This window comes from Syzygium oleosum, unplaced genomic scaffold, assembly GCF_021117445.2.
Source record: "Syzygium oleosum isolate NSW1041296 unplaced genomic scaffold, Sole_v2.1 Sole_v2.63, whole genome shotgun sequence".
NCBI classification, from domain to species: domain Eukaryota; kingdom Viridiplantae; phylum Streptophyta; class Magnoliopsida; order Myrtales; family Myrtaceae; genus Syzygium; species Syzygium oleosum.
Window position 1 is genome coordinate 136,799 of NW_026607547.1, and position 13,202 is coordinate 150,000.

Here is a 13,202-nt window from a genome sequence, read left to right on the forward strand (position 1 = left end):
ACGCATACGCGGGAAGGGGGCCCCACGACTTCTTCATTCAGGAGGGGGGGAGGAGGAGACTAGCCTCATTACTTCCCACAGGGCGAGAGGTGCACCTAACCCACCTACCCACTCATCAATCACGGTGTTCAGCTGACTTGCACTGATAGACCCCTATCGTATTGGAATTAGGCGCCTATCTTTTTACTGTTGTCAACTAATCTCTAACATGTTCGATTCTACTCTATGTTAGAACATTTCTGTGAATGCTATTCTGATCTAAGTGGTCCTATTCTGTGTCCCGTGCTAGGAAGTATTACTCTTCTTTTCATTCCAAATTCAAGAATACGACCGATACGATTGATTGGTCTGTGCGCCTCTATTATTACTTTTTTGTATTCCCCTGTTCCTCGGATACAATTCGATCCTTCTACGGCCAAATCTCAATTTGTGGAAAGCCTTCGATGGCTTCCTTATGAAAACATAAATTTTTATTTGGGTATAGACGGTATCTCTTTATTCTTCGTGATATTGACCACATTTCTGATCCCTATTTGCATTTTAGTGGGTTGGTCTGGTATGAGAAGTTATGGGAAAGAGTATATTACAGCATCTCTAATTCGTGAATTTCTAATGATCGCCGTGTTCCGCATGCTGGATCCTCTACTATTCTATGTTCTTCCCGAAAGCGTGCCAATCCCTATGTTGTGCGGAGCTGAGCATCTTCTATTCGCTGGGATAAAGCTTTTCCTCTGCAGGGGCCTTGTGCAGTAAACCCCCTACGGGCGGTCGTCCGTCATCGTAAAGTAGTCCCCGCGAAGCTTTCGGGAAGAGGGGTAGTCTTGTGTGTAAGCATAGCATTTCTGGTCGAACCCGCCCAACCCAACTAAGAAGAAGCGAACCTGACAGACACATCTTTTTCCTTTTGGGAGGGTACTCCGAGTAGTGGGTACCTCGTAGGACCTCGACCCGCCTACTCGGGTCTTGTATGGATATGCAGGAAGGGGTGCTCCTAGGTGTGTATAGGGGTTGTGTTTGTTCGCGAGAATGGATTCCTCGTCAAGTAAGTTTGGGGGTGTGGACACACTTGCGCGAATTCGGGTAACGGCTACAAGGGAGAAATCGAAAGGAAATTGTACCCGACCAGGGATGGACGTAAACTCGTAAGCTACCGAGGGTAGGGATAATCGTCCAGGTCTTATTGTTAAACAAAAAAGCCGCCCCGCCACAGCAGGCGGGTTGGTTCCTCTGTCGTCGCCGGGAAGCTCTTGGCGAGGAGACCTTAGGAGTTGTTGCTAAAACAAACGGGAGGGGAGGATCGACCCGTTCAGTATAATTCCGAAGAAAGACTGTTGGCAGCAGGTGGAGACATTTCTTTGGCCCCGTCAAAAGGAAATGCGGGCAGGGGAGAGCTCGGCAGAAGGTTCGAGAATGGGGTAGGGTCCTCTTCTTAAGATTCAGATAAAAAAAGAGTTCCAAACCTTTATGCCTGCACCTCCGTACAAGTGCTGCGTACAAGTTTTGGCCAGGAAAATTGGGAAAGATCAAACCAATTTGAACCGCTCACATCACAGTAGTAGTAGCGTAAAGGCCGTAAGTCGGGGGGGGGGGGGCGGCCATAACATAAGGCTATTACTTTCACATCTCTCTCTATAGATATCTAAAGATAGATAGAGAGAGATCCGGTGTGTGAACAACCCGACTGTGCGTTACATGTGCTCTACAGGCCGCACTCTATCCTCTTCCCAACGAGCCCATTTATCCTTTGATTTGGAAGACGGGCGTTGCCTTCGGTTCGAAAGGCATGGGTTTCAGTATGTCTCTAGATGAGGCCCCCCACTAGTCCGGCTAGCTAGTAAGTGGTTCTTTCGGGCGAGAAGCAGGCCGGGCCCTACCCTACGGGCGGGCATCTCCCGCAACGCAAGCTGCATTGTTCGCCACCACCCAAGAAGCAAAAGATTCGAGAGTCCAGGCTAAAAATACATGCATAGATAGTGGTCTAATGACAAGGGCCGACGACGGAAGCTCGGGACGGAGCCGTATGATGCGGAAGTCTCACGTACGGTTCCCTGAGAAGGGAGTGGCTACCTACTGGAGCTTCGACCAACCACCACCGGTCAATTCCGCTTTGGGGCCACCCCTTACTCTACCATTATTATAGGGGTATGGGGTTCGAGACAAAGAAAGATCAAGGCAGCATATCAGTTTTTCCTTTATACTTTACTTGGATCTGTTTTTATGCTATTAGCTATTCTGTTGATTCTTCTCCAAACAGGAACCACCGATTTACAAATATCATTAACCACAGAATTTAGTGAGCGGCGCCAAATCTTTCTATGGATTGCTTCTTTCGCCTCTTTCGCCGTCAAAGTGCCTATGGTACCAGTTCATATTTGGTTACCCGAAGCTCATGTAGAGGCACCTACGGCAGGATCCGTCATCTTGGCAGGAATTCTTTTAAAATTGGGAACCTACGGGTTTTTAAGATTTTCAATACCCATGTTTCCCGAAGCGACACTTTGTTCCACTCCTTTCATTTATACTCCAAGCGCGATTGCTATAATATATACTTCCTTGACCACTTCAAGACAGATCGATCTTAAGAAGATCATTGCTTACTCCTCAGTAGCCCATATGAATCTGGTGACTATTGGTATGTTTAGTCGGGCGGCGGCCGTTAGGTCACCTATTTTGAGTTATGGACACACAAGGCCAAAACATGTGTGCCGGGCGTGCGACCCATCAACCTACTAGCAATGGGGGAGAAAAGATAGCATGTCGCAACAAAAGCTTGATTCTAGGCGTCAGCAAAACACTGCCGTCTATTCCAAAAACAAAAGCCCCTTAGCGCCCCGGGACGGGAGTGGGGGACGGCCCTACGCGCAGGCAACAGCAGCACCGGCTCTACGAAGTAAGAATCGAATCTTTCTGTTGGCTTTCCCAATTCATTCGTGAATAAGAATTCAAGGGCGTTACTAGTTGCGAGCGCTTCTAGCTGCTTCGCCTGCTTGCTTCTTATTATGGCGGCTATCTATGTTGGCGTGGCGGAAATGAACGAAAAGCGATATGAACGTGCTATTTTCAAATCGATTGATAGATAGCCTGATCTGTTCTGATAGATCGAAAGAGTAGGAATGGCTAGAGAGGAAATCTCCTCTTTCTATCTATTGATGAGACAACTATCGATTCTTGATCCATCAGAAATAAAATAAATCTATATGTATCTGATGGAGTCTACATCGTACGTAGAGCGCCCAAGCGCTTTTTTGGCCAGCTCAGTTCTCTTATCCATCGGTCCAATGCACTGGGCTCATCTCATGGAGGGAAAAGCAAAAATTTAGTTGTGTTGTTGGCCGCCTCGACGCATTCCCTTCTCCCCCCGGCATCGTCCCACACAGAAAGAAAGAGCGCAGAGCCCCGGCCCGACCTCTAGGTCCGCTAACGTAAAGCGAGGAGTTGAGCCTGAACTGGCGAACCGAAGTAACTTTCGGAACCATACTTCCTACAGCTAACACGTGTCCAGTCCAGCGGGAACGCGCAGCGCAAACGACCGTGAGCTGCTATACCGAATCCCCCGCTGGCCATCGGGGACCGAGTGGTAAGGCCATGATCTGCAGGGGAACGGATCACTCATTCTTCCATTGGGGACAGGTGCACGAACGACAACTCCAAACGTCACACATCCGCCGCCTACCTACCGTTTAGGTGGCACCAGCGATATCCAGCTAAGGTAAGGAACTTCGTGTCGCGGCTGCTCCACTCCGCGCTGCGGTATCATGAACTGAACTTCGTTGCCTTCCCGCGCGCGAAGCGAATGGGCGTTGTGCTGTGGGTCAGTTTCGGGGCGGGGGGCGAAGAGAGACCAGAAGAATGATTCATTTGGATCGACGAGCTTTTTCAGCTCCAAAACTAACGAATCAATGGAATGTCTGTCTATCCATGAACATCTATTCTATCTGTATATCTAGGGGATTCTCTCTATCCAAAAAAAAATGTTTTTTGGCATGAGATGATCGCCTAGCCGTAGCCGCATATCAGCTGCGCTCAATATGCGGGTTGGATCAGATCTTTCGCTTTGACGGAAGCTTTTGGACCTAGCGAAAAGGACTTTAAGCCTTCGCGCAAGCAAGCGCGAGAGAAGCAAGCAAAGTAGAATAAGCTTTTCCAGAAGCAAGACGAGGAAGCGGAGCTGTCTACGAAGCGGTAGCTTCCCCCGACCGACTCAAATACAACAGTCGCGACCTACTTTGATTCAAAAGAAAGGCGAAGGCTTTGGCAACAAGCAAATGGCTTTCTATCATAGTTGCAAGGGTTCCAAACCTTAACTACAACCTTAAGTACAAAAGAAAGGCTGCTTTCGGTTGGTTTCATAAGGGGGCTGCTCACTACAAGCTATAGCTCTCAGCGCTTTCTTAGATTGAACGGCAATAAGAGTTGTCGACGTTCAATCTCTAAGGCGGGTTTCCGCTGAGAACTGAATAGTGTTCGTGTCCAAAGGTGAACAAGGCCCTAGCTTCTAGAGTTCGCTGCTTTTCCCAGGCCGGAGAAGGGCTCGCCTTTGTTTGATATGTTCATTCAGTACCAATACAAACAACAATTCCACCAAAGTGGAAGGGCCACTATAGAAGCTAGAAGTAGCCTATAGTATAGTAGTCGGCCCGTAATGCCTCCCTTCATTTGCTTGCCTCCTTCTAGCTCAGAATGCTTACCCTCCTGCGCCAAGTCGATCTTTTAGGCTTGGCTTCGTCCCGGAAGCTATCGCTTCTACGACGAGTCGCTTCTACCCTTCTCTACTCTCTCTGGCAGAGAAAGCTCGAAGAGCTTCCCTTCATTCGCTTCGCGGGAGCCGCACAGCACATAGCTGGAAGTCAGAGGGCCCATACTACCTGCCTAACCCTTCGCTCCGAGGGACCGTAGATCGGAAAGCGCCTTCTAAACCACTCCATTCATCCAAAAGAGAAGGGAAGGGGCCTATGTCTTTGCATGACCCCTGCAGATTTGACCCTATCTACACCCGGAGCCAATCCCCTATCGGTCCTGCCACCACGCCGCAGAACGGGAGCTCGTGTGAAACCTTTTCTTTTTGGCGTAAGAGCGGTGGAACGTAACAAAATATTACGGTCGCGTAAGAGTTGGGCCGGAGGTACGGTAAACTCGGCCAAAATAGGACACCCGAAGGGCCCGGCACGCACAAACCTATCCTATCCGAGTCCGAGTTTACCCCTTGCATTTCGGACAGCCGTCCGTAGCATCATAAGGAGGACCTCCCTTTCGAGGTAAAAAAATGGTACGGTACATAAGAGGTTGGTCTTTCTCAACGTGATGTATAGCACGAAAAACCTTTCGATACAAGATAGAGCCGTTCACATGAAAGAAGAGAATCAATCCTTGATTCTCTTCTTTCTCTTTCTCGAGGGGGAACATTCGGGCGCATTTATCCAAATCCTCTACTGCATCCAGGATCACAAGTGGAACGCTAAGCAGAGGTGGGAAGGCAGCGAGCTCCGCAACAAAAGCGAAGCGAGCCCCTTACTCACTTCTCTCTAGAAAGCCCTATTAGTCAAGCTTGAAAGCCGTTGCGCGCTACTAGCGCGCATCCTTCAGCTGGCTTCAAAGTGCTAGTTGTAGCGCGCTAGCGCCTCTATAGAGTCAGGCTCTTCTGTGGAGTCGTAGTCCACGAGCCTTGTCTTCTCTCCAACGACTAGCTTCCCTTTCTTGTTCCGGTCCGACAACGAGGACGCTGCCCTGCCCTTCTCCTGCCGTGGAAGGACTTCAGCCTGTGGTGTGGTCCAACCCATGGGCGGAGTCGCCCTCATCCCCCCCATTGCTCAGTGCTCCCTGCTGCTTCGCTGGGCTTTACCCGTCCCCGGCGTGGACGCGGGCTTCTATAAGAGAATGAAAGGCTCTCAACACAAGAAAACGCGAACCGCGCGGATCCCACCCGAGTTCGTTTTCTGCCCCCACTGGCCGGCCGCTGGGGAAAGACAGCGCGGCCCCCTCTCGGGAAAGGGGGAGTGGGGGTCAAACAAGCTCTTGCTGCAGAGGGGGCCCACAAGCACCCGGCCCCCCTTCTTCTTCAGTAAAGCCGACCCTTTTTTTTCGCCAGTGCTGACGCAGTGCGCACGTAGATAAGGAAAGCAAAATCCCAGTGGGAGGATGGGGGCCGGTGCCTTTCTTTTACGGCCTCAACTACTAATTGTCAGCCGTGGGGAATTACTGCTCGGTCAGGGGGAGGGGAAAGGCTTGGGCCTACCGATCCCGATAGGACCTCATAAAGGAACGGGAGCTGTTGAGAGGTTCCATATTGCCGAGCCGGGGCAGCACTTCTGTACGTGATCGTAGTATGTCACGTCGTCTCGTCCCCGCTGCATTGAGCGGTCAAGGCCTTACCCTCTTCCTGATGCAGGAAGAGCGGCCTTGGGATCGGCGGCTTCGCTCGCCTCCTAAGAGAGTACCTATGCACTATGTTCCGGTTCACTGAGTTGGAAGATAGAGTTGGGGCGGGGTCTACGATGTGATACTAAAGTATGACCCGGGGAGATAGATGCTAACTATGGGTAGGAAGCAGGAACCATTATGTCAAAAATTTCGTGGGGTTACAGATCTATTATACTACCATCGATCGACAGAGCGGAACGACCAGAAAAAGAAGTGAAGTTAGAAAGCCGTATGATAGGTGGTAACTATCTTGTACGGTTCGGGGGGTAATCGGCGTACTCCGATCAGTGGGGGGAATCTTTGGCTCTATCGAACATACAGGGAATTGGAGGTAGCATTCCACCGATGTTAAGTCATGGACTGGTTTCTTCAGCCCTTTTTCTATGTGTTGGTGTTCTATATGACCGACATAAGACTCGACTTGTTAGATATTACGGAGGTTCAGTGAGCACCATGCCGAATCTCTCTACCATTTCCTTCTCTTCCACTTTGGCCAATATGAGTTCACCTGGTACTAGCAGCTTTATCGGGGAATTTCCCATCTTAGTAGGAGCTTTCCAAAGAAATAGCTTAGTAGCCACATTAGCAGCGCTTGGGATGATTTTAGGCGCGGCGTATTCCCTTTGGCTATACAATCGTGCGGTTTCTGGAAATTTAAAACCCGATTTCCTCCATAAATTCTCCGATCTAAATGGCAGAGAAGTTTCCATATTTATACCTTTTCTTGTTGGAGGGGCGACCGTCCGTTGAACTACCAAAGAAAAAAGGGTAAACCAATGTGATCATGACATTGTAGGTGCTTGCGATGGGACGGATGCGACTTCCCGTTCTTGCTTTGGGTGGCATAGCCCGTTGCAGAAGTCCCCCTTTTATTAATCCATTTCTTTAGTCTTTAGGGAGCTTGACTTTACTAAAAAAATCAGGCTCGCGCCGGGGCCGTTTTTTGGCTGAGCCATATCTTGCGGGGTGGGACCGAGAGAAAGAAAGGACGGGGGGCAACCATGCATGGTACTTCTCGACCGTGTCTCCGAGGGACAGTTGAACGAACGACTCATGAATGCTGCCGGGTTGGACGAGCCAATAACTCGAACGCGTTCGGTCTGTTTTTTGAGCAAGAATCACAGCGTTACCTTACCTTCACCATGATACGGACTCCAAGTTCTTATGGCAGAGCACGAGGAGATTTATCATCAATATGATGATGGGAATGGAAACCAGAAGCACGACCGGGGTCTTCGTGGTCCAAGATAAGAAAACCATCAGTAAGAGTCACGTAAGCATGAGACTTTTTGGTAGTACCGGTGAACCAGATGGCCGCGGCGATGGAATCTGGGACGGAGGACTCGTAGTATCTCTCTAGATCTGGCAAAAGCGAAAGAGCCCCTAACGTAATTCGAATGGGGACTGACCGCGGAGCCCACTCTGGCCTCGCGGGGCGGGCCCCTGTGGTTGCGAGCTGGAGCTGCCATAGCTTATGGCTAGAGCAATGGGAGTGGGCCCCAGCAGAGAAAACAGTCAGGATAACGAGCGCTCCGCCCGCTTGGCGGGCGGCAGGAGCAGCGGGCAAGTTCTTGGTAGGCCAACAGCCCTGTGAACCGGGCGGGGCACTCGACAAAAGGGGAGCACGCTGAGCAAGTACGGCCCCGCTCCGCTTTATTAAAAGCGAGGACCACTACGGGAGGTCAAACCAAGGACCTATGGAAGTCGGGGCCCCGGTCAATATTGGATCAAACAATAGGGGGCCGTAGCACTGACCTCTTTTTTTATTGATTCAATACAATAGGGGAAAAGATCGTACAGTTCCCTACCGAGACAACAGAAACTCTCAACGGATCCTCCGCGCGCTGGGCATACCTCGTCCGTCCGTCTTTCTCGTGGCGGGAACAGAACAAGAGGGAAAGACCCGACCGACCTGCCCAGGGCTCGAGGGCGAGCTTTATTGTTGAGAGAATGGGGAGTGAATCGAAAGGCTTCCGTTTTCGTTCTTGGTTTGGGGGCTTTCGGGCTCCTCTCGATCTTATTCGTAGTTGGGAAGGGGGAAGGAGTCTAAATCAATGGACATTAATGAACCATCATTGATGGACGTTGCACATGACACGATCAATTCGACTCAAGGTCTGGCGCTAATAGAAGTTGCTTACTCTCCTAGTAGCGAAGGAAAAGGGCAGGGCTTTTTTCGTAGTAATAGTGGACGGGTCTCATGAGATCTATGCCGACCGTCGGAATCAAATGAAGGTCGAAGGACCATTCGATTCATTAAGAGGCATAGATCTAGGCCTCTTTGTTTGGTCAATCACCAAAGGCGGGGGGAACCACTATGGACGAGACCGCCCGGCCTCGATTCTTTTGCATAGTCCGGGGGCCGGCCGCAGCAGACCAGCGGGGCATAGCGGCGCCCTCGGCTGGCGCCATTCCCGAACCTAGCAGCAGACGGGCGGGACGGGCCTGAATTCAGACCAGACTCTTCTTTCTTTGTTTGAGCTGCTCCCACGCGCGCAGACCGGAAGATCTCAGTTGTCCTGAACTGGACAAATACGTAGAGATCTTCGTGGGACCGGGGAGGGAGTCTCAATCGATCTTTTCTAGGATTCCTTATCATGCCACGCACGGAGATCTTTCCATTGATAGAGTTGAGGGCTCCCCATTGAACAAAGTCTTAAAGGTTAGGTTACTACCTGCCTCTACGGAAGAGGTGTACTTTGTACCGCCGGGAGGTCATATAGATCGGAACCCGGAGCGATAAGAACGAAAGCCCTACCCACAGCTACAACTACTGGCGCTTCAAAAGGCTTAGATTCTAAGGGCGCTACTGAAAGGCTTTAGGTCGTGGTTTAGGGAGGTTTGGAACCCTTCCCCTATTTCGGCATTTCATTCTCTATTTGGCCCGCCTCAAACAAAATGATAAAAAAAAGGAGAGGCCTATTGATTCGAAGTCACTACGGTCAATAGCAACGCTCTTTCTTTCCCGGGTCTCCTTTCGAAGTAAAGGCCTTCGCATTCCTAATCCGGTAGGGCCGGACGCCTTTGTTTGCCCCAGCTTGGCGAATCGCATCCCCGCGCAACGACATTGTTTGTGAGCCCCTTACCCTTCTCGCTCAGTGTTTGCAACGGCTGGGAAGGCAGTCGTAGAAGCGAAGCCTATCGCCACGCCGACCATCAAATACGAGATTTGGCCTCTTCTCAAAGATTTGATGGAATGGCCCAGCCCACCCAAGAGCGCTTATGTCATATGGGAACTCATGGCTGGAAACAATCCTTATGGTTTTGATATCCGGTAGGAATAATAAGAATCAAAGTCCAGGTTGGTTGGTGAGCCTAGTGATAGGAGACTATCTAGCTTGGTTCGGAGAGCACTTGTTGGGTTAAAGATTTTTTTGTTGCTAAATGTGACGGCCTAAATGCTGAACTATTGACCCTACTTCTTTGGATGGGTGTTCACCCCAAAGTGTTCCCGGACTGCATGCATACATCCGTAAGTAACTTAGTGCAACATGGCAAATTTCATTGAGAGGAATCAGCAAAGAAAAGAAAGAGGGTTCCAAACCTATCAACTCGTAACAAGTTGCTGGATCGAAGTAGTACATTCTCCTTTTTTCACTTCGAATCGAATTCGAAACCGGCGTGAGGCTGATGGATGCTTCTGATCAATAGAACAGGAAGAGGAGCCAAAAATCAAAACCAGAAAAATGTTCGTCGATTCTTTCTTTGTCGAATTCTCACCCATCCAACTTCCTTATGATTCTCTTCCAGAAAGAAGTAAATTCTTCTTGGACGAGGATCTATCGTTCTTCATTCTATTCATACTGCATTCTTTAATAATATTTTATCGAGTGCTAAAAGAAGTGATAAAGGAGAAAGAAGTGAAAAAAAACTTTATTTCTTCGGACTCTTTGGAACGAAAGACTTGGTTTTTGGTAATCCTGTCTTTCGTTCTCATAGGATGGGTAGGAATCCCATATCCTGAAATCGCCTCTTGCGATGGAAGGAACGCTTTCTCGCCACCACCTAGTCCAGTGCCATTGCCGGAAGAACCGGTTACTCCCCCCGAAGCTCCGCCGGTACCTCAACCGGTTGTTATCCCCCAATTGGCCCAGCCTCTTATCTGGGATGACAGCCGAAGGAGCCTCCTTTAGAAAAGGTACCTTTTCCTTCATTTCGGGGGGAATGATGACCTCCGCCGGATGGTGTCCATTATAGACGCCCAAGTCATAGTGGAGCGCCATGTGGAGGCGGCATTGGTCCATGATGGCTTTCATCCGCATTCCATTCTTGCGCGATATGTAGAAATTCGGGGGCTTCTACATTCGCCGCAAGGGGAGCTTTTGAGTGAACGCACCTATCACTCCTACGTCACTCAGATAGAGGAACATGGCACCCGACAAAGCGTTCCCTATCGCCGGATTAGGAGAGCCATCCAGAACGCTGATCTCTCGTTGTAAGATCATCGTTTTGGTTGGGTGGAAGGGATCTCTCTTGATGATGATGTTACGCGGCGTTCAGAACCAGCCTTGAAGTGAATGAATTAGAAAGAACGAAGAAGTAAGGAAATGAGACGACTCTTTCTTGAACTATATCATAAACAGATCTTCCCCTCCACACCAATCACGAGTTTTTCTCCGTTCCTCTCGTATATCGTCGTAACGCCCTTAATGCTAGGTTTTGAAAAAGACTTTTCATGTCATTCCCATTTAGGTCCGATTTGGATCCCTCCGTTGTTTCCTTTTCCTCCCGCACCTTTTCCTCGAAATGAGAAAGAAGATGGTACACTCGAATTGTATTATTTAAGTGCTTATTGCTTGCCAAAGATCCTACTTCTACAATTGGTAGGTCACCGGGTTATTCAAATAAGTCGTGTTTTCCGTGGTTTTCCCATGTTACAACTTCTGTACCAATTCGGTCGATCCGGAATGGATCGGTTAAACATTCTATTAGGGAGTCCGGTCTTGACTCTTCTGTGTGGTATTCATTCTCGTTCGGCTCTTGGAATCACATCCAGCAGTGGTTGGAACAGCTCGCAAAATCCAACCACTTCACCTACTTCATTGCCCCCAACCCTTTCTCGTACTTCTATTGAAACAGAATGGTTTCATGTTCTTTCATCGATTGGTTATTCCTCTCCGTTCGTATCTCTTTTTCCAATTTCGGTCTCGATTAGTTCACAAGATTGAATGGCCAATTCTCCTCCGGACCCTCGATTCGATTGTTTTCCAAGAATGTTGAGCCGGGTATGTAAGCCATGTATCTGGGAGGAACTTCAAATAAGGGATTTCTTTCGATTTCTTAGTCAGTCCGTTTGGAACTCTCCCCTATCTACTAAAACAATCGTAGCAACCTGGCTTGCTTATCGAGGCCTTTTTAGGACTTCCATGCTTCCTTATCGGCTCTGACACTGCTACTTAAGGGCCTTTTCCTGGGCATTCTCTTAAGCTTAAAAGCAAAGTCTTTCAGATAAGAGTTTACTGATTGCCCCTTGGGATAACTCCTTCGACGCCTTTGAAACTCTTTCAAATAGGGTGATCCCGGGCGGTTGATAACTAACTCTTCTTTCCGCATCTTCTAAACTCTCCATAAAAGGGAGAATAAGTGCTATTTTCTATCGGGAGAGGATCGGCAGAAGCTGGTGCATTCCTTTCATTCCCACCTTCATAGGAAATATCTTCCAGTTCCCTCCGATCAATGGTCGAATATGCTGCCGTTCCCGTTCCCCTATCGGTCGAGAAGTCAACTCCTCGGGTGGGGAAGCCTATCTTATCCCGAAACTGGAGATACTGGAGGACTGATTCGAGTGGATCCTGCTGCCAGAAAGTTCTCTTTCCTAGTCGGGAAAAGAGGCTAAAAAATGAAAGGGGTACTGAATCTATATAAAACCAAACCTATCGCATGCTTATGGCCCGGTAACTAACTCGTTATAGGCAGTAACTGGGAGAAGGAAGGGTAGGGTGAGTCATTCCTATCTATTCCTTGATCGCCCTCCCCTTTACGTGACTTAATAGGGCTCAATTCCACCTTTTTCTCACTTCCCAATGGACCGGTAAACGGCCCCACTCCTGATCAATGTCCCATCGATTTTTTGGAAAAAGGAATCGCTTCCTTGATGACGTGGATGCCTCATTCAGTAGTGTTGATCCATTTGGTTTATCGATTCACTTTTTTCCGGGAGCTATTGGCCAATCTCGTGAAAAAGACCTTCTTATCCGGCAACTCTCTGTAGAGGCTAATATCTCTTGCGACCGCCTATTGATAGTTGTACCGGTGGTCGTGACTCCTATAATCAGTTTGTCTAGTCTAATGCAGTTCCTGCTCCATCCGATAGATATTTCCATCCATCCCTTTCATTCCTTGTTTTGATCCGGCTTGACAATATGCGGAAAGGAAAGGATCCGACCGAAGATTCACTTTTTCTTATCCGGAGGAATCTTGACATCAGAGATGTGGTGATGCAACTCTATACTGGGACTGGCTACCGCCTCATACTGATTCTCTCCTGGCCTATGGCACCCAATAATCTGATGAGTTGAGCAATGCATTATTTGCTGATGATCCTCCCTCCAGTTCATGGCTCAAGCCGGGTGCCATTCCAAGGTTTTTGGCATATTGCCAACAAGAACCTGTCCTATCTACCGCTAAATTAAAGGAATAAAGCACAGCATATTAGCCCTAAATGTATCACTGGAATCGGTAGGTTAGACATTTGAATAGCACTTATCCTCTCCATTTAGTAATTGAGTTCTTTCACTTTCAGTCGAGTGGTAAAGTTCCACTCATTCCCTCCCCGCTCTTACTTT